The sequence below is a fragment of the Saccoglossus kowalevskii genome, chromosome 5 (genome assembly GCF_978046115.1).
Source record: "Saccoglossus kowalevskii chromosome 5, keSacKowa6.1, whole genome shotgun sequence".
Taxonomy (NCBI): Eukaryota; Metazoa; Hemichordata; class Enteropneusta; family Harrimaniidae; genus Saccoglossus; species Saccoglossus kowalevskii.
The window spans coordinates 33,619,744-33,640,397 of NC_140645.1; the positions used below are offsets into that span (position 1 = coordinate 33,619,744).

General features: G+C 35.8%; 3 long non-coding RNA genes across 3 annotated transcripts; 1 reads left to right on the forward strand and 2 right to left on the reverse strand.

Annotated features, from left to right (window-relative positions):
* Positions 1-7,490: 7,490 nt before the first annotated feature.
* LOC146746081 (uncharacterized) lies at positions 7,491-9,072 on the reverse strand. The gene is made up of 4 exons (XR_014929569.1): positions 8,800-9,072; positions 8,190-8,695; positions 7,981-8,071; positions 7,491-7,646 (listed from the first exon to the last, which is right to left on the reverse strand). It is a non-coding gene; the product is annotated as an uncharacterized LOC146746081 (long non-coding RNA).
* Positions 9,073-10,325: 1,253 nt separating this feature from the next.
* LOC144363079 (uncharacterized) lies at positions 10,326-11,163 on the forward strand. Its single transcript, XR_013422682.2, has 2 exons — positions 10,326-10,678; positions 10,874-11,163. It is a non-coding gene; the product is annotated as an uncharacterized LOC144363079 (long non-coding RNA).
* Positions 11,164-11,685: 522 nt separating this feature from the next.
* Positions 11,686-11,955, reverse strand: LOC144363116 (uncharacterized). The gene is made up of 2 exons (XR_013422690.1): positions 11,871-11,955; positions 11,686-11,732 (listed from the first exon to the last, which is right to left on the reverse strand). It is a non-coding gene; the product is annotated as an uncharacterized LOC144363116 (long non-coding RNA).
* Between the last annotated feature and the right edge of the window lie 8,699 nt (positions 11,956-20,654).

The window sequence follows — 20,654 nt, forward strand, 5'->3', positions numbered from 1 at the left end:
TGGCTGCTGCTCGACCAAAAGCTCCTGGGCTTCACCAAATTCATCACCCTCGTCACCAGCTATGACCGAAGCAGTAGCTTTCTCCTCGGCCACGGGTATAGGCTGGGGCCCTTCCTCCTTATCAGGCTGATTTTTCCTCTTTTTCCTTGACTTATTTGGGGCCATGCCGATGCTTGTATTTTGGTTGTGTCTTGTTCACAGTAGCAGCGTCTCGTCAGGCATCAGCAGTTGTAATGAAGAAAGTCGCATCGCGTATCGTATTTATAGGCCAACATCTCGCGCGACAGGTGGTGCGGTGTGTCGCACACTGGGTCGTAGCCTTGTACGATCGGTTGTAGTAGTCGTACGATATATTGAAGATAATATTAGGTAATCGTAGTCCTAAATAACTATTAAAAATAGCTAGACGTTTCGAGCAATGGCTCTTTATCGATAGCATAGAAGCAAGTGTGATAACGTACAGGTAGAACATAGGAACGTAAGAACGCGCATGAACTATAAGTTAGAATCACAAAAAATTCCACAATAGAACAAATAACGCGCCTTAGGTAGTGAGCTCAACAAATGAGTTGAACTGTTTGTTAATACCATGGGGTTCTTTAGTTCCAAGGCGGAATATAGTTTCCTCCTCGACACGCCTGAGCTGATTTTCGTCGCCATTGACAACACATACACCAGAAATAGACATATCTGTAATATTATGTCCACTAGAATTAAAATGAAGTGAAACCGGATAATAACGATTTTTCTGTCTAGTTTGCCGTAGATGCTCAGCAAACCGATCACCCAGTCGACGAACTGTAGAACCAATATAAAGTTTCCCGCATCTAATACATGAAATGCAATATACAACATTCATAGTGATACTGGTCGTAATGATACTCTGGATCATTATATAAGTGTGTGTAGACGAGAAATACATACTATTAAGTTTAATAATCAGAAATGGCAAAATAGCAATATAACTCGTCAGGAACGTGACGCTCTTAATTCTCTTAAGTCACGACGTGATGAGATTGTTATTAAGCCAGCTGACAAGGGTGGAGCAGTGGTGGTTTGGCGTAGAGATTTGTATCTGGTTGAGGCAGAGAGGCAGTTATCGGATACAGACTCCTACCGGGCACTTGATGTGGATCTTACGAATGAAATACAACGGGAAATAGGTGATGTGGTTAATGGCTATATTGCTAAAGGTGATTTGCCGATAGAGGCCAAAAATCTTATAGTGCGCAGACCACGGACATCAGTCTTTTATCTATTACCTAAGATTCACAAGGTAAACAACCCTGGTAGACCCATTGTCTCAGCATGTAATTGTCCGACTGAGCACATAGCTCGATACTTGGATTCAATGTTGAGACCTATTGTTGCGTCACAGCCTACGTATGTTCAGGATACAAATGATGCACTTAGGAAACTAGAGTTATTTCGTTTCACACCGGATATACCCAGATTTTTGTTTTCTATGGATGTAAAATCCCTTTATACATCTATCCCGCACACTGATGGACTGTTGGCTTTACAGCATTTTCTGAATAAAAGGACAGTTAAGGATCCTCCTACGTTTGTGTTGGTGCGCTTAGCGGAATTAGTTTTGAACGGGAATTGCTTTTCTTTTAATGGTAAACATTATATACAGAAACGAGGTGTGGCTATGGGCAGTTGTTTTGGTCCGAGCTATGCATGTTTATTCATGTCATATCAAGAGGAGTTAATTTTTTCGTCCTTTCAAGGCACTAAACCTGAATTTTATGTCAGGTACATTGATGATGGATTTGGTGCCATGTCTGGCAGTCGGGATGAGTTATTACAGTTCATTGACTTTGTGAAGAACTTTAATCCCGCCATACAATACACACATGAGATATCAGAAATAACACTACCATTTCTCGATATTTCTACTAAGGTAGATGGTGATCGCATTTCTACATCTATCTACACAAAACCTACTGATTCACATTGTTATTTACAGTATGAATCATCACATCCTACTAGAATGAAGGACTCCATACCTTACTCGCAGTTACTCCGGGTACGTCGTATTTGCAGCGATGATACTGATTTCCGTAACCAGGCGAGGATTTTATGTGATTATTTCAGAAAACGGGGTTATCCTCGTAATGTCACTGGGAAAGCATTGGCCAAGGTTGTGTCAATGTCAAGAACTGATTGTATTGGTTCTACGGTTTCCCGTGACAATCAGGATCGTGTAATTTTGGCACTTACGTACCATCCTTTAAATGTCAGGATTAAAAACATTATGTACAAACATTTTCACATTTTACAGACCAGTGAGGAGACAAGTTCTACGTTTCCACTAATGCCTACTACTGCCTGGCGCCGTGACACTAATTTAAGGAGGTTATTGGTGCATACGGGTGAAAGGGGAGACCCTGAGAAATATGGTTCTGTCCCGTGTAATCGTCCTAGGTGTAATACTTGTCCTTTTATTACAGACACTAATCGTATATTTGGTCCCAAGGGAGATGTTGAGGTCAAATATCCGTTCAGTTGTATCACTATGAATGTTGTATATTGCATTTCATGTATTAGATGCGGGAAACTTTATATTGGTTCTACATTTCGTCGACTGGGTGATCGGTTTGCTGAGCATCTACGGCAAACTAGACAGAAAAATCGTTATTATCCGGTTTCACTTCATTTTAATTCTAGTGGACATAATATTACAGATATGTCTATTTCTGGTGTATGTGTTGTCAATGGCGACGAAAATCAGCTCAGGCGTGTCGAGGAGGAAACTATATTCCGCCTTGGAACTAAAGAACCCCATGGTATTAACAAACAGTTCAACTCATTTGTTGAGCTCACTACCTAAGGCGCGTTATTTGTTCTATTGTGGAATTTTTTGTGATTCTAACTTATAGTTCATGCGCGTTCTTACGTTCCTATGTTCTACCTGTACGTTATCACACTTGCTTCTATGCTATCGATAAAGAGCCATTGCTCGAAACGTCTAGCTATTTTTAATAGTTATTTAGGACTACGATTACCTAATATTATCTTCAATATATCATACTTATCAGTCCGAGCAGCGTTTATTTATTTATAAACTACTATTACGATTTTTCTATTTGCTGCTATCTTACTAATGTCATCGGGTAAGAATTTCCATCAACGCCATGCACATCGTTTGTTTGTGGAGAGTACTAGGGGTCTGCCGGAAAATGTAAGAACTGTCGCGGTCAGATTTTGCAAGGCGACTTTTGGGAAGACTAGATGTACCAGCCACATATTTTTCATTGATGCTTGCCTTCGGAAAAAAGTGATTCCTGTTGGATTTAGACTTAACTTCAGAGCGGCAAGTAGCAGTGTATCTAACGCTTTTCTACGACACTGTAATCAACGCCTTAATAGGTGTTCGCGCAGCCTGATGAATTCTACTATTCGGGACAATGTTTTTAAATGTAAGCTTCACCATAAACAGCGTCTCGATTCATTGGATTCATTATATTACCTGTGCCGACCAACCCAGATAAGTGCAATTTTTACGGCTGTTCATTCTCTGAATATGCGTTTATACCATGCTTTGCGGAGACGCAAATTAATGAAATTGAACAGACTCTGTGCAGGTAAGTTTGAAGAAAAGGGTGAGTACAGGTTGCCTTTTGCTGAGCGCGAAAATGTTCGCCGGGTGGTCACTATCCCTGAGGACCTCCCTCTTAGTGTATCCGAACGTAGCGTATTGAGTCGGGGACTGAATTTCATTCCGGTTAAATCTAGAGTAAATGAATTTCAGGTGAAACGCGACGCTGACAGTTTTTTTCGCCGACTTAGACTGAAGGAGTACCATGCGCAGGACGCTGATCGCGATCGCGATGAAGCTAGCCAGGACATGGATACTATTCACAACGCTCGTTTATTTGGAGCACCACCATCTGTGTCCTATTGGACACCACCACCTGGTCGTAATGATACTCTGGATCATTATATAAGTGTGTGTAGACGAGAAATACATACTATTAAGTTTAATAATCAGAAATGGCAAAATAGCAATATAACTCGTCAGGAACGTGACGCTCTTAATTCTCTTAAGTCACGACGTGATGAGATTGTTATTAAGCCAGCTGACAAGGGTGGAGCAGTGGTGGTTTGGCGTAGAGATTTGTATCTGGTTGAGGCAGAGAGGCAGTTATCGGATACAGACTCCTACCGGGCACTTGATGTGGATCTTACGAATGAAATACAACGGGAAATAGGTGATGTGGTTAATGGCTATATTGCTAAAGGTGATTTGCCGATAGAGGCCAAAAATCTTATAGTGCGCAGACCACGGACATCAGTCTTTTATCTATTACCTAAGATTCACAAGGTAAACAACCCTGGTAGACCCATTGTCTCAGCATGTAATTGTCCGACTGAGCACATAGCTCGATACTTGGATTCAATGTTGAGACCTATTGTTGCGTCACAGCCTACGTATGTTCAGGATACAAATGATGCACTTAGGAAACTAGAGTTATTTCGTTTCACACCGGATATACCCAGATTTTTGTTTTCTATGGATGTAAAATCCCTTTATACATCTATCCCGCACACTGATGGACTGTTGGCTTTACAGCATTTTCTGAATAAAAGGACAGTTAAGGATCCTCCTACGTTTGTGTTGGTGCGCTTAGCGGAATTAGTTTTGAACGGGAATTGCTTTTCTTTTAATGGTAAACATTATATACAGAAACGAGGTGTGGCTATGGGCAGTTGTTTTGGTCCGAGCTATGCATGTTTATTCATGTCATATCAAGAGGAGTTAATTTTTTCGTCCTTTCAAGGCACTAAACCTGAATTTTATGTCAGGTACATTGATGATGGATTTGGTGCCATGTCTGGCAGTCGGGATGAGTTATTACAGTTCATTGACTTTGTGAAGAACTTTAATCCCGCCATACAATACACACATGAGATATCAGAAATAACACTACCATTTCTCGATATTTCTACTAAGGTAGATGGTGATCGCATTTCTACATCTATCTACACAAAACCTACTGATTCACATTGTTATTTACAGTATGAATCATCACATCCTACTAGAATGAAGGACTCCATACCTTACTCGCAGTTACTCCGGGTACGTCGTATTTGCAGCGATGATACTGATTTCCGTAACCAGGCGAGGATTTTATGTGATTATTTCAGAAAACGGGGTTATCCTCGTAATGTCACTGGGAAAGCATTGGCCAAGGTTGTGTCAATGTCAAGAACTGATTGTATTGGTTCTACGGTTTCCCGTGACAATCAGGATCGTGTAATTTTGGCACTTACGTACCATCCTTTAAATGTCAGGATTAAAAACATTATGTACAAACATTTTCACATTTTACAGACCAGTGAGGAGACAAGTTCTACGTTTCCACTAATGCCTACTACTGCCTGGCGCCGTGACACTAATTTAAGGAGGTTATTGGTGCATACGGGTGAAAGGGGAGACCCTGAGAAATATGGTTCTGTCCCGTGTAATCGTCCTAGGTGTAATACTTGTCCTTTTATTACAGACACTAATCGTATATTTGGTCCCAAGGGAGATGTTGAGGTCAAATATCCGTTCAGTTGTATCACTATGAATGTTGTATATTGCATTTCATGTATTAGATGCGGGAAACTTTATATTGGTTCTACAGTTCGTCGACTGGGTGATCGGTTTGCTGAGCATCTACGGCAAACTAGACAGAAAAATCGTTATTATCCGGTTTCACTTCATTTTAATTCTAGTGGACATAATATTACAGATATGTCTATTTCTGGTGTATGTGTTGTCAATGGCGACGAAAATCAGCTCAGGCGTGTCGAGGAGGAAACTATATTCCGCCTTGGAACTAAAGAACCCCATGGTATTAACAAACAGTTCAACTCATTTGTTGAGCTCACTACCTAAGGCGCGTTATTTGTTCTATTGTGGAATTTTTTGTGATTCTAACTTATAGTTCATGCGCGTTCTTACGTTCCTATGTTCTACCTGTACGTTATCACACTTGCTTCTATGCTATCGATAAAGAGCCATTGCTCGAAACGTCTAGCTATTTTTAATAGTTATTTAGGACTACGATTACCTAATATTATCTTCAATATATCATACTTATCAGTCCGAGCAGCGTTTATTTATTTGTAGTAGTCGTACAACGGGTCGCTAGGTCGCGCGACATTTGGCGCTATAAAACGCATATGTCGTGCGACTTGGTCGCATCATCGTTCAACCGTTGCAGCCATTGTACGACTGTTGCACCCGGAAACATGAAAATAATCGCACGATTACGTCTCACGACTGTTGTATCCTGGTGCAGTGGTCGTTAACCTCTCATACGATTTTATACATTGCTAGCGACTCAAAGACAACACTTCTACAACAGGACGGAACAAATATTTTCGAAAAAAAAAATTATCGCACGAGTGAGGCGCCAATTGTGAAAGGGGCTTTAAACAACTGGTTATACAAATACATGGCGAGAAGAGACTTGATGCATAATGATGAGTATATAGTTAACGTATTTTGGTGATACAAAGGAAATTATAATGGTTCCTCTCAAGAGTACATGTTTAACAAAAATAGATGGACATATTTTGTATTCCTCATTTTTATTTTGCATTTTTAATATAATCGTTAGGTCTTCTTTGTTTCAAAATAGCCCCACTAAAACAAACCAACACACAAATCCTCGTTGGCTGAATAATAATTATATTTCATCAATATAAATTATTTTAGTAATTTTTGCTGAAGTAAAAACATTAACATTATAATTTTAAAACAAAATCAGAAGATTATCGTTCTGATATTAATAGACATTAAATAAAATTTAATCCTGAATAGCTTACAAAATATATTGAAATGGCCCTTTATTGTATCAATTAAAAAACAAGATTTCCTAATCACATGATATAGGATGTTATACCTGTTTTTCTATTGCATATTCATCATCCTCCATGGTTCAAATCTATAGTAGTTAGTGAGAGAAATTACACATGAACTTCGACCATGTCAGGTATTTCCACTAACTGTGTGATGCAGCAGGCTCTCACTTTTCAAAATAAAAGAAATTCTAATATTTCAACAATTAGAGTTAGTCACTAACCATGTACGTTCACGCTCAAGCAAGATGAGAGACATGATGTTGAACTAGTCTTGCACTGTGAGTTTTTTAATGTCTGTAGTCTTTAAAATACCATTATTTACACAAATAAAACGATTTAAAAAAGAACTGCAGAACTCATGTCTTCATATTTTTGAGTGGGCCAGCCATGTTTTCAGAAACAAAAGTCCACATAAGTTTTCTATTTAATTTATTTTATTTTATAATATTTTCACTGAATTCTTTAAAATAAATTTACCATATACAAATTAATTTGTTGGACACTATTTCGTCTTAATATTTTAAAATCATTATCAGGACATTTCAGGACATTCAAACAAAATATTTTAGAAAAATAACAATACAACGACTAGATTTTGCTTCCAATTCATATTCGAATAATGCGAATAATAAGTAAAAAAGCTTGTTCATTTATTCCCGACATCATATTTAATGGCTAGGTCCCAGGATCTACGACACCATCATATCAACTTTGATTTTGACTATACCATTAAAGCTGCAGCGTGTCTAAACAATGATCCAACAACCAACAAATACACCTTTCACCTACAACAACAATTTTAGCCATAATTAAACAACAAGAAAGCAACAAATATCAGGCTGCATCCTGAAATGAACCAGATAGCACATTGCAACCTGTCATTGCAAACATGAAATCCCCCCAATACATCTTACATCATTAATTCTTCTTATATTCATTTGCATGTATGTACAAGTTTAGCCAATAGATGCACCTTGATTAAAGCATTCTAATCAATTTTGAGTGAGGGCGCTATTAACTAATGAAAGGAATATTTTAATATAATTAAACATATCTAATATTACATCCAGTGAACATCAAGTGATACATTGAAATAATAAAGCAATACAGTTCACTCACGTCAAAAAATATTGGAACAGGACCTATAACGTGTATCCATGAGGCTTGCAGGCTAGCAAAAGCTCCACTTCTGCTATATACCATTTTCCAGCTAGTGAATCACATCCAGTGTTGAAATTCAAAACAAATATTAAAATTAATTCATAAATATTACAATCAGTGAATATCAAGTGATGCCTTAGAATAATGAAGCAATACAGTTCACTCACCTCCAAACATATTGGGACATGACCTATAAATTGTACCCATTGGGCTTGCAGTCTAGCCAAAGCTTCATTTCTGCGATATTACATTTTTCAGCAAGTAAATCACATCTTGTGTTGAAATTAAAATAAAATATTAAAATTATTCCATAAATACCACAAGCAGTGAACATCAAGTGATGCCTTAGAATAATAAAGCAATACAGTTCACTCACCTCAAAACATATTGGGACAGGACATATAACTTGACCTGTGGGGGTTGCAGTCTAGCCACAGCTTCATCATTTCTGTGATATACCATATTCTAGCTCATGAATCACATCTAGTGTTAATAATAATTCATAAATATTACCAGCAGTGAACATCTAGCGACGATTTAGATTAATAAGGCAATACAGTTCACTCACCTCAAAACATATTGGGACAGGACCTACAACTTGTACCCTTGGGGCTTGCAGCCTAGCCGCAGCTCCATTTCTGCAATATTCCATTTTCCAGCTAGAGAATCACATCTAGTATTGAAATTAAAATAATATATTAAAATCAATTCATTAAGATTACAATCAGTGAACATCAAGTGATGCTTTAGATTAATGAAGCAATAACAATCACTCACCTCAAAATGAAATAGGACAGGACCTACAACATGTTACTAGTGGCTTCAGTCTAGTCGCAGCTCCATCTAGTGTTATTATTTATTCATAAATATTACATATTCCTCACATTCCTCGCAAGGGGAGCAGCCTGATTGAACGACAAAGAATTTGCCTGGCATGAGATTTGTCTTCAAATACTATGGTACCAAAGACTTTATGATTCCCGGGAATCAGAATAACGCCACATGCGATTCTGCTGTGGTATAAACTTGAATGTCTTATGCCGCGATGATTCCAGCACCCTGTATGAACTTGAGGTTAATAAACTTTGATGAACGGGTCAAAAAACTTGATTATGCATTTCTGTTATTTTGCATAACATTACTGTTGTCTTAAGGGTATTCAGTTGTATAACTATGATGTATGACACCTGATGTGGTAGTTTCTCGCAATTCTTTTGGTTTCGACCAATTACAAATGAGTAGTGTAAACAAAGTGATGTCATCTTGATTTACATATATTTCCCTATAAATTGAACAAGAAATCGCGCCCTGGGGCTGCATTTTGGATGATCCACCAGAAGTACGGTATACAATAGATAACGTCACCAATGAACTCGTGATTGAGAACTTACTCTCTGGTCGTTCTAGTGTCAGCTATGGTACTGTACAACGTTCTCGTGATGTGAGCCACCCCTGGAAACCATGCCGTCTGAAGTTTGTTGCAACGTTTGTTGCTCCAGTTCGACATCGTTACGTCCTGTAAAGTATATCTATCTTACTCGTGCAAACAACCAGGTTTCAGTTTCCCCTGCCTTACCTGCATATTTCATCTGCGGTTACGTTTATCAAAACCGTCTAAAATAATTAGGCAATGCAGTAATATTTAATTAGCCGATTTTGTGAAGCTATTTGTAGATTTTTGATTCATGGTTATACCCATACTCTCATTGTGTATTTTGCCAAACGTTTGGTTAGATTTCTTTGTATTGCAGTTAATTCAAATTTGGATTTATTTAGTACTGTGCGTGTATGATGAATGTGTTTGTTCCCTTATTTATAAATTCTCTATGGTTCTTGGATGTCCAATTGTTATTGGCTTGACATCCGAACATTGTTGTCTTGTAACGATAACCATCTTAATGATTTCCAATGCCTTAATGACCCATGCAAAGGACCCACAACAAGTGATATATATATATATATATATGATTATGTCAAACAAATTACAGTTTGGCATCTCTATTCACTTTGTATGAATTATTTTTGATTTAATACAAATATATATAGACCTCTTGACACTAGTGAATAGCATCTAGTGTTAATATTAATTCATAAATATTACAAGCAGTGAATATCAAGCGATGCTTTAGATTACTGAAGCAATACAGTTCACTCACCTCAAAACATATTGGGAGAGAACCTATAATTATACCCATGTGGCTTGCAGTGTATCCGCAGCTCCATTTCTGCGATATACCATTTTCCAGCTAATGAATCACATCTAGTCAGGTGTAACTACCATGGTTCGCGGAAAAAACATATTAAACTAAAAGGCATGCCATGCTAAAATGGTAGGAAGTTTGCAGATGTTGCCCCAGTTAATACAATGAATCTTACTTCAGACAAAAGGATATTTAGTGTTTCACGATCCATGTACTCGTCTGCTACAAAGACGAATACCTTTGCACATTTAATCTGATGCTATTGTGATCGAGTTTCATTTCATTGTGGGAAAATATATTAGTTGCTCAAAATATCTCTCGCGCATGCGTACACAAAGACCACCAACTTTAACATAATGCAAAGTAATAGATATAGTATTAATATACACAATCCCGTCGTTTGAAATACTAGCATATGTGAGTGACTGAAGGAGCTGATATTTCAACACTGAATAGTGAGTATGTGTATTCAATTGAATTTATTCTACATGATTACACTTCAAAACAATAATGTAACATCTCAATTCTATCTATAGTAGCCTTATACCATGCGAAATTTCCGTTAATTGAACGCATTTGTGATTAAAGGCAATCAATATTCTAAGCCTGAATTGGATCAAGTTTGAACAATATACTTGTCATTCACATAGATATGGCCTCAACTCGACTGGTAATGTTGGTGGCTTTGATTACACTGGGCACATTGTGTGCACATATGGTAGAAACAGCTATCAGTAGTTCTGAAAGGAGTTCACACGAAAAGAGATCACCAAGAAGAAACAGTGATGACAGTGGGAGCGTGAATGAACCAATGTTTAAGAAAGCACCGAAAAAAAGATATGGTCTTGGCCATTATAATGCTCCATAGCATCTCTAAACATTGTAGTAATTCATATGAAACTATCAATGAATGTCATCGAATAAACTCCATTCAATTGGTCGTTGTTGTTCTTTTCAATGTAAAAGGAGACATAGCGTTGCCTCAGAAAATTCGCCCTTAAGACATTAGTTAAAGTCCAAATGACTTTGAGACGTTTTGTTAAGGCCCGGGTTCATTATTGGGTTATAATATACTTCATGCAACAAGTTAACATTGTCATTATAATCGCAAGGTGTTTATTTTTAACTATGAAGTGAATACGTGGCAATTACAAACACATACCATGACAGTATATCCTGCACTTGGTTAAACTTTACTATCTATTCTGAATGGATTTGTGTTTTGTAGTACAGCAGTGCGTTTCGTCGCCCATTGCACTCATTATTGTTAGTTTCGTTTTTTTGGACACATTATAGTACTTGTAGAAATGCATTCAAAAAGTAAAGCATAAAATGTATGCATATAATTCAAAGATATAATATTCATAATATTCATGTTGCGATTATATTATGGTGAGTTACCGTGTCGGTTGACCGCTGTTCGCACTGCAATGAGACTCGTTCTCCCGTTCTTCTCTGCTGCTTGACTACGCATCTCAGCATAAAACTTTCGGAAAACATTGGTGAGATCTGCAACCCCAAATACTCGAGTTCAGGCTTCTTCCCAGTTGATCTTGGCGTTTATGTAAAATTTAAAACTGATGCATATTGAAATGCATGCATGTAAAAATATGTCTACATTTATAATAATAGATAAACAATACTTACTATGGTGGTAGAACATCAAAGAAATAATAAAATTAGAAAGCCAACCTATAATTTGCAATCAACAAACGCTCGCCACAGTGACGAAGTATTTATTTTTACTAATACCTCTAGCTTGATCCTATGCATTTTTAATATAATCGTTAGGTCTTCTTTCTTTCAAAATAGTCCCACCAAAACAAACAAACCAACAAACAAATCAACGACAAAAAATCATATCCTCGTTGGTTTATTAAAAATTACATTTCATCAATATAAACTATTTTAGTAATTTTCGCCGAAGTAAAAACATTAACATTATAATTTTTAAACAAAAACACGGACATAAATTGCAAGCCATGAGATTATCTTTCTGATATAAATAGACATTGAATAAATTTTAATCCTGCAATAGCTCACACAATATATTGAAATGGCGCTTTATTGTATAAATTAAAAAAAACTAGATTTTCTAATCACATGATATAGTATGTTATACCTGTTGATGACCGGCATTTTCATCCTCAATAGTTCTAATCACTGAAAATTGTAGCATCTGGTGTATTGTCTTATATTTACCTAACGTGTGGTGGATTCAAATCTATACTAGTTAGTGAGGAAATTTACATATGAAAATTGACCAAGTCAGGCATTACCACTAACCGTGTGCAGCCGGCGTCTCAAACAAACATATGTTGCTACAATGCATTGCACTTTATCACAAGATCATTTGATGAATTTTACAAATATACTTGTGTTTGTTGCAGACCAGTACGCGAATCATGTACAATTAAACGTCCTGTTCAGTAAAGTAGATATATATTTAGTGGCTTAGTTGTATGTTTCCGTAGCTCACATTACAAAAGCGTTTGATGTCAGTATGTGCGGCACTACGTAAATGATAGTTGAAGACGTTTTTTGGTACGATTATGATTTTGGTTCCTTGCGGTCGACTTAAATATCACGGTAATCATTTAATAACTAGTTTATGTTTTTACCTAAGTATGGTTTGCCTTATATTTTCATAAGTTGCTGTGCTATTTTCATTGAGACCTCATCAAATCGTAATTGATATATCACCCATATCAGAGCTAGGTTCAGCAATGACGAAGAAATCTTGTTAACTCCATGGCTAAACATATACACCAGCGAACAGCTGTTCACTTTGTATAAACAGACTTTGGCTATATGTCCATATTAAGCAGACTATTTTAAAAGTTTAGATAAACTATGATCAACTTAAATAAAACAACTCTTCAAGCAGCAAACTGATGCATATGTAGAATATCGCACAGGGAAATTGACCCACAGTAAAACGCACAACCAGATGCACAGACCGCTCCATACCTCCATGGTGTATAAGTGAACACTGTGTATATTTGCCAACACAACAAGAGAACGAGTGATGCGTCCATACAAATATGAATTGACGAATATTTTATTTCAATCCCAGTATTACATGACAAACGATTGACTTCAATAAGCAATTTGCTGTACCTAATGTATACAGCGCCCCCGAGCGGGTAAATTCACATTTGTATGAAATTTGTATTCAAATATTGACAGCAGTGATAAACTAACAAGTAACCTATTAAAAAGCAACCTACTCAGCTCGAAATGAACAAAATGACAAGTGATTTAAGTATTACTTTCATCACCCCATCCAAAAGTCTTATTGTGCAAAAATCACACATCTAAACACATTTAGGGACCATTTACAAAAACTTTGCAAGAAACCGCCTATTATTAGCAATACATTTGACATCGACCCGTAACATGCCACTCACACTGTTAACGAATCTATAACCAATGCATTCAGTTTCATTGAAATCCATAATCGGATTAAAAAACTCAAAAATAACATGACGTGTTGCATTGTCAATATTATAAACAAGTACTTAACAAATGTCCTGGTGAAATGATCTCATTAATTGTTTTGAACCCCGGTGTTGTTCACAAAGACTGGTGCATTAGCATGATTAGCCCGATATTAAAAAAAAGTCCGCCCTAACAACTACAGAGGGGTCTATCTTCTGCGCTGTCTTTCTAAATTATTCACATCTACAATTGATAACAGGTTATCTAATTATATTGAAGGTATTGGTATTTTGGGGTTCGAACAAGCGGGTTTCAGAGAAGGTTATTCTACGCTTGATCCCACTTCTGTACTACATGCTAGAATTGTACCAATCCTGAACAAGAAGTCCTGAACAATTATACTGCGCCTTCGTTGATTTAAATTCGACCTTATTAACCGATCTTCTCTGTTGGTCAAAGTGACCTCGCTGAGTAATATGCAATGTGAATTACTATATTAAATCATGTGTTAAAATAGTTAGTCTCGTATCAAGTTTTTTCCCGTGCAATATTGGGGGTCGCCAGAATGAAAACATTTTTCCTTGGTTGTTTGTTATTTATTTAAACTATTTTGAATACTTTTTAAACCGTTATTACGAAGGACTAAGTGTGATATTGACTGACATTAATGCAACATTAGGTATTGATGTGGAAACGTTCAATAAAAATCCTTGTTCTTTTATATGCCGATGACACTCTAATGGCAGAGTCACCTATCGAATTGAAATCTGCGCTAAACGCAGTGTACGATTACTGCAAGATGTGGTACTCGAATGTTAACTCAAATAAGATAGTATTTTTTTTCTTCCAGAGTTGAGCTTGGGAATATACACCAGATCAATTTGGTAACATTTTGGAAATAGTAAATGATTACATATACCGATTTTATAACAAAGTAATTGCAAAATAAATGCATTAAGGATAGTCTGTCGCGGGTCCTCAGGCCTATTTTTTTGTAATATATTAAAGAAATGCCGCACGCATTTCAGCAAAGGCAGGAGGCCAGAAGACTGTTCATTTCTGCATAGTTTGTCTTGATATTAATTATGCATGCACAGTGACGTCCCTTGGTTCTAATAATAAGCGGAGCATGGCTCGATTCACAAACTGTCTTGAGATAAACAAAAAAAAGGTCACTGATCCATGTGTTGTTTTCTTTCGCTGTTCTTATGTGCTCGTGATCAGCAGATATTTTTAGAGTTTTAAACCGGAGACCAACACTAGTAAATGTCAAAGCGTACTGCAGTATCGCATATGTTGCTGGTCATCGTCAAAGTGAATTAATTGTGATCGGGATGTGTCAATCGAGCCTGTGATTGGCTGGTTGCTTCCTGACGTTGCATGAGCTGTCAATCATTTTATGTTCACTACCGGTGGCAAACCACTCATGATCGCCTCCAACCATCGCTGAAAGTTCTTGCAAACATCCTCAGCGTTTGCCAATTTAGTATACAAACAAATTAGGCCTGCAGAATGATGACAGTCTACATTAAGACAGGAATGATATGTGTAATCTGTTGATAAAAGCGAAAAAGCTTAATTTGTCAATCGATATTTATTATGACATGTTTGACCGACGAGTTACGCCCATTCTTGTATATGGCAGTGTATTTTTTGTGAAATGTATGTTGAAGTTGAAAAAAGTGCAGCAAAAAGCGTGGTTTTTGGTAAGATGGGTAAGTGACCACTGTTTTGTCTGTCAAACAAATGAATGAAACATGTCTGAATTCACCTTATCAAGCAAACTATCCAGCATAATGTTCAGGCTTCTAAAAAAGTATGATGATGACTTTAAATTAAAGACGGTGACAAAAATTAAATCTATTCTTGATCAATTTGGATATTCAAACATATGGCATGATTTTTAAAATCTTGATAAAAATGGCTTGAAAAAGTACAGAATGTAGAATGTATGATTTGGAATTACAAAATTGATTCAATGATGTCTATTCAAACAAATTAATTCAAAATATAGGATTATTTAAAACAGAGCCTGGCATGGAAAGATATATTTCCGTCTCGAGTGCGACACAACATATTAGTTTGACATTGGTTTGATTTTGACAAGCATATGTTATCAATATCTGAAAGTAGATTTCCAAATAACCAACTCTGTAATACTTGTGCTCCATGTGTGGCTGCTGACCCGAGTATTGAAATGAATACTGTTATGATATGTCCAGCATGTAAAGTAGCTGTAAACAATTTATTCTGGAAGTATTATAATGCGAATACGAGAAAAGTGTAATTATATTTAACCATCAACATCTCATTTATCTGTACACTTTTCTATTTTTTAATTAATGTTTAAAATTCTTTTACATATCTGATTGCGGAGTTGGCATACACATCATAACGAGTCTCCAAACTTTTCAATAAATGTTGTTAATATTGGTTCCATAAAGTTGGATGGATTAGTTCAGTGTTTTATCTTGGAGAAAAATAACTCCCAAAAACACTTGTCTTAGAAAAGTCAAATACACTAGTGTTTTTATATAAAATAAAGGTGTTTTATAACATAATGCACATGTTTTTAATTGCAATTTTAATGAAAAACGTGAAAGTACTGCAATGTTTACAATGTTGTGGATACAAAACCTCTCTTGGGAAAAATTATCATATTCGGGAGGAGATATTATCAGAGCTCAATATAATATTACGATGTATTCATATAAGACAATATAACAATCTTGGTGCATGCTGTAAGTGCGGTCATTTTGATGACGTATGTAGAACAGGTAGAATGAAACAAATTACATGAAAAATGAATGAATGAATGATCGCCGATGCACAAATTGACACAGACCATATGAATATAACTTTATCCTTTAAATATTTTTGGGAAGTCTAATTATTTTACAGACGTCGGGTTCAAATAATATTGTTATTATTAATTGGAATAATGAAGTAAATTTTCATTGGTGATGTACAAAGAAAGTGGTAAAATATATACCTGGAATTTCAAAATACTGATTTACAAATTTATACAATACAAAATTATTGAAAAGTCTGGAGACTCGTTATGGTGCGTATGTCAACTCGAAAACTGAGGCTGAAAACTGACTAATTATGCAAATAAAGTAATTAGTATGCATATATTTCAGTGCAAGACTAATAAGGTCTGTGCAATGTTACATGATATATATTTACCAAACTTCATTGAAATGTGATTAGAACCCAAAAAAATATAAAAAAATATGCTAATTAGGTAATTAATATGCACATATCTTTATCTAAAACTTATGCCCATTGTACTAGAGCATCTGTGTATCAAGTTTCATTAAATATGATGATTAGTACTTGAAATACATAAACCGCAAATAAGGTAATTAATATGCACGGACATTATTCTATTATCCTATTAATGATTTATTATACTATAGCATTATCACTACCAGTTAATTCCACGATGTACCTGAAACAGATTATTCACAAAAAAACGATTAGCATCAAGGTCTTATATCATATGTATAAATGCAATGCTGTTTTCAAACATGAATAAAAAAAATATTTAAAACATAACTAATGCTGCATCTTAGTAGCATTGTGGTGTTCCATAATAACATTGACATCACATAACGGCGGCCATTCTCTATAATAATGAATTTGAATATGTTCGCTAAAGTATGTTGTATACAACGTTTCACCCCAACAACTGTATGTCTGTTCAGTAACAATGATATTTGAACTTACTTACTTTATATCCTACACGACATAAGGGGAAACACTACACTGGCACAGAATTAGCGACAGACTGGGGCTGTGTCTAGACGTCACGTCCTTTATCAGGCTAGATCACGTGATACAGTGTTCAACACTATGATAGTTGCCTTATGCATTTCAGGGCCTATTACGTGAAATGTAAAAGCTTGTAATTTCATCATAAATCTATGTGTAGTTTAGATAAAATTTATGCTACATTCCAAGAAAACAAAACAGATAACTGACAAATAACCGACTGTACAATCGTTCAAAACGAACAAAAAACTAAACAAATGCATTAAAATGCATATTCAGTAACAAATTGAATATTGACCACAGTACACATGAAGTTACTCAAAAGGTGTTTAACAGACAACTAACATTGATGCTATTTTAGATCAGGTGTGTAGAAGCAATATGATATTTAACCACTAGGGAAAATTAGGGAATCAATTTTTTAAGCGAACCGTGTAAAGTCGTGTCGACTAAAGTAAGTACATAGCTGGAGCTGGAAAAAGTAACTTTGGTGAGTTAGAGACCCCTTTTAATGAGTAAAACAAGGAACCGTGCCATTACAATGAGTCATATGTCAACGAATCACATTTTGACTTGAAGAAAAAAATAGCTAACTCCGGGGCCAAGTAAAAATATTCTAAATTGAAAACAAACAACGTGACATACAACAGACTGTAAATGTCGGCAGCAAAGTGGAATAATGCAGTCCATATTTGCAACCAACCCTTTTTATTACGAATTCTTATGCGAAAAGTAAATTAGACACTTATAATTTACGTTGAGCAATTTATTTTAATTGTGAGAGTTTTGAATTAATAATTCCGAGACAAATTCACAAGTACACCTTATTTATAAGATGTGTCGTAGAACGACACTTGCGCCCACGCGGAAATTTAGTTCCAAGCGATGATAACAACACACGTTAAAAACGCTAAGGCTCATTGGTAGATGTTTGTTTGTAAACAATGGCAAGCTATTGCCATTTGACGCATACGCAGGTTACGACTCCCCCGCTTTAAATGTAAGTAGTGTGTATTTTATGCAGATGAGAACCACAAATGAAATGACAAACATGTCCAGCTGCAACAACGTAATGTAATCTTGTCACTTACATATATTCTGTTATTATTTGTAGTTTGGTAGGTATTCCGCACACCGATGACGTTATTGGGTAGTACTGCTTAATACAACATTGTACTGCCTTAAATAAAACATTTATTTCCTATCAGCGTTTATGTGCAAAGACCCAAGTATATCGTATTTATTTATTTATTTATTTATTTATTTATTTATTTATTTATTTATATTAATATATATATATATATCATTATATATATATGATACACCAGTATACCAAACGTTATTTTAGTGTAAAAGCAGTAACATATATTTATCTCTGATATCTCACTAAAAACATCGACTCTAAAAATAAAGGAATGAGTAATTGTAGAATGAGTTATATTTTGAAATGTGATTAAAGTTATAAATCTTGTGTCATATTTCCCATTGTCCCGGGATACCACGCTAAGACCTACGATCTTGTGAAGAAAATGTTGCGTGATTATACACAATATGATCGCTTGTGATCTGTGTTTAATACTATACATTTTTGTGTGTTTTAAGTCTAAAATTGTGTCCTGTTCTTTTACGAGGATTCGAAATTGCAGTGTAAATGCAGGCTTGTCATCTTAAACGTAAAGGATTAAAGTGCAGTGAATGGAAGCCTCTTTTTATGTCACAATGCCGTGCAAATTTTTTTTAAAGTCCATTACTGTAACAGTACTGTTGGAACCAACAATATTTCTATATCATTGTGTAAGAAACCACTCAGAAATTAGTGGTCATGTGATAAAAATACAGAGATTGAATAATGAAAGTTATATTGAACTGTGGCGTAAATTTTAGCCTCCGATGCAAATTCTGAATATATATATATATACAAAGTCTTTGAAATTACATAGCACACATCTTTTATGGTTTTCGGGTTAACCTAAATACTGATGAATGTAGTAGTAAAATGAAACATTTAATTCTTCAGGCAATAATGAATATACAATCCTGCGACATAAACAATATTATATTCATATTAGGAGAAGGTGAGATTCTTAATAGAAATAACTATGATAAGTAGAATATCCTGAGTCTGAGAACAATTTTCGAATGAACACTGCCCGACAACAGTAAAACAAGCACATAAATTATGAATGTTTTCAAGTAAAACATACACGTACAATAAATTAAATGACAAATTGTCTTAATTTACAGTGTCGCCGGAAGACATTCAGCAACAATGTAAGCTGTTTTACAAACACCAGAGACATCAGAAAGATCATGCGTATTTTGCAATCGAATCTTGCTTTTGTATAACTATACAATAGTACTACTCGTATTGTTGCTATAATATAAAGGCCTTATATAATTACTCGTATTTATGCTGTATTTGTAAGATATGAGAGTATTATTCATATTTTGCTGAAACATCCGAAAACTATACCAGCTTTCATAGGTATAGCAAGCACTTAAACTTCAATATAGATTCCTACACTAAATTAACCAAATTGAGTCTACATCAAGTATTGGCGAGTTGAAACAGATCGTTTGCGTTAAGTTATTTTAAAAGCAATTTTTACTCTCTTGCTGTACATTAAATCTATCTTTAGGTCCTGTTTATTCATTATCCCATTGCATTTATTAATACTCTTTCACTAAAGCTATGTTAGTGTGCTTTCTATGTGACCAGTTTGCTATCGTACCTCTGCATTCATTTAAGAATAGATCAAAGAAAATCCAAAGTAAAAGAGAGATCATTAAGCAACAGAAAACAAATCAAGCAGAAGGTCGGCATAGCAAAAATGCAGATGTACTCAGTCTTTGAGGTGAACGAAATCCGTCTGCTGTTCAATCAATAAAAGATCAAACCATGTTGGCTGACACTGCAGAGCGTTGCCTCATCCCGCTTGACCATGGATCATGTTATAAGAAGTGGTTTCCACTAGACAGAACGGAATAAAGGCAAAAGTTCAAGTGTTACTATCATCAGTTACAGTGTGTGGAACGACCCTTGGTGTTGTTGAGGGTGCGCTGTAACTAACCTGATTATGTGAAAGACGTTGAAGCATGTTGTAAATAATGTGATCACTGTGAATAGGGTTTATTTCAGCTGACCGTTTTGGTTGGATAAATCTGGACTATCTGTAATAAACCAAAATTTGGATCGAATCTGGCTTCTCTACG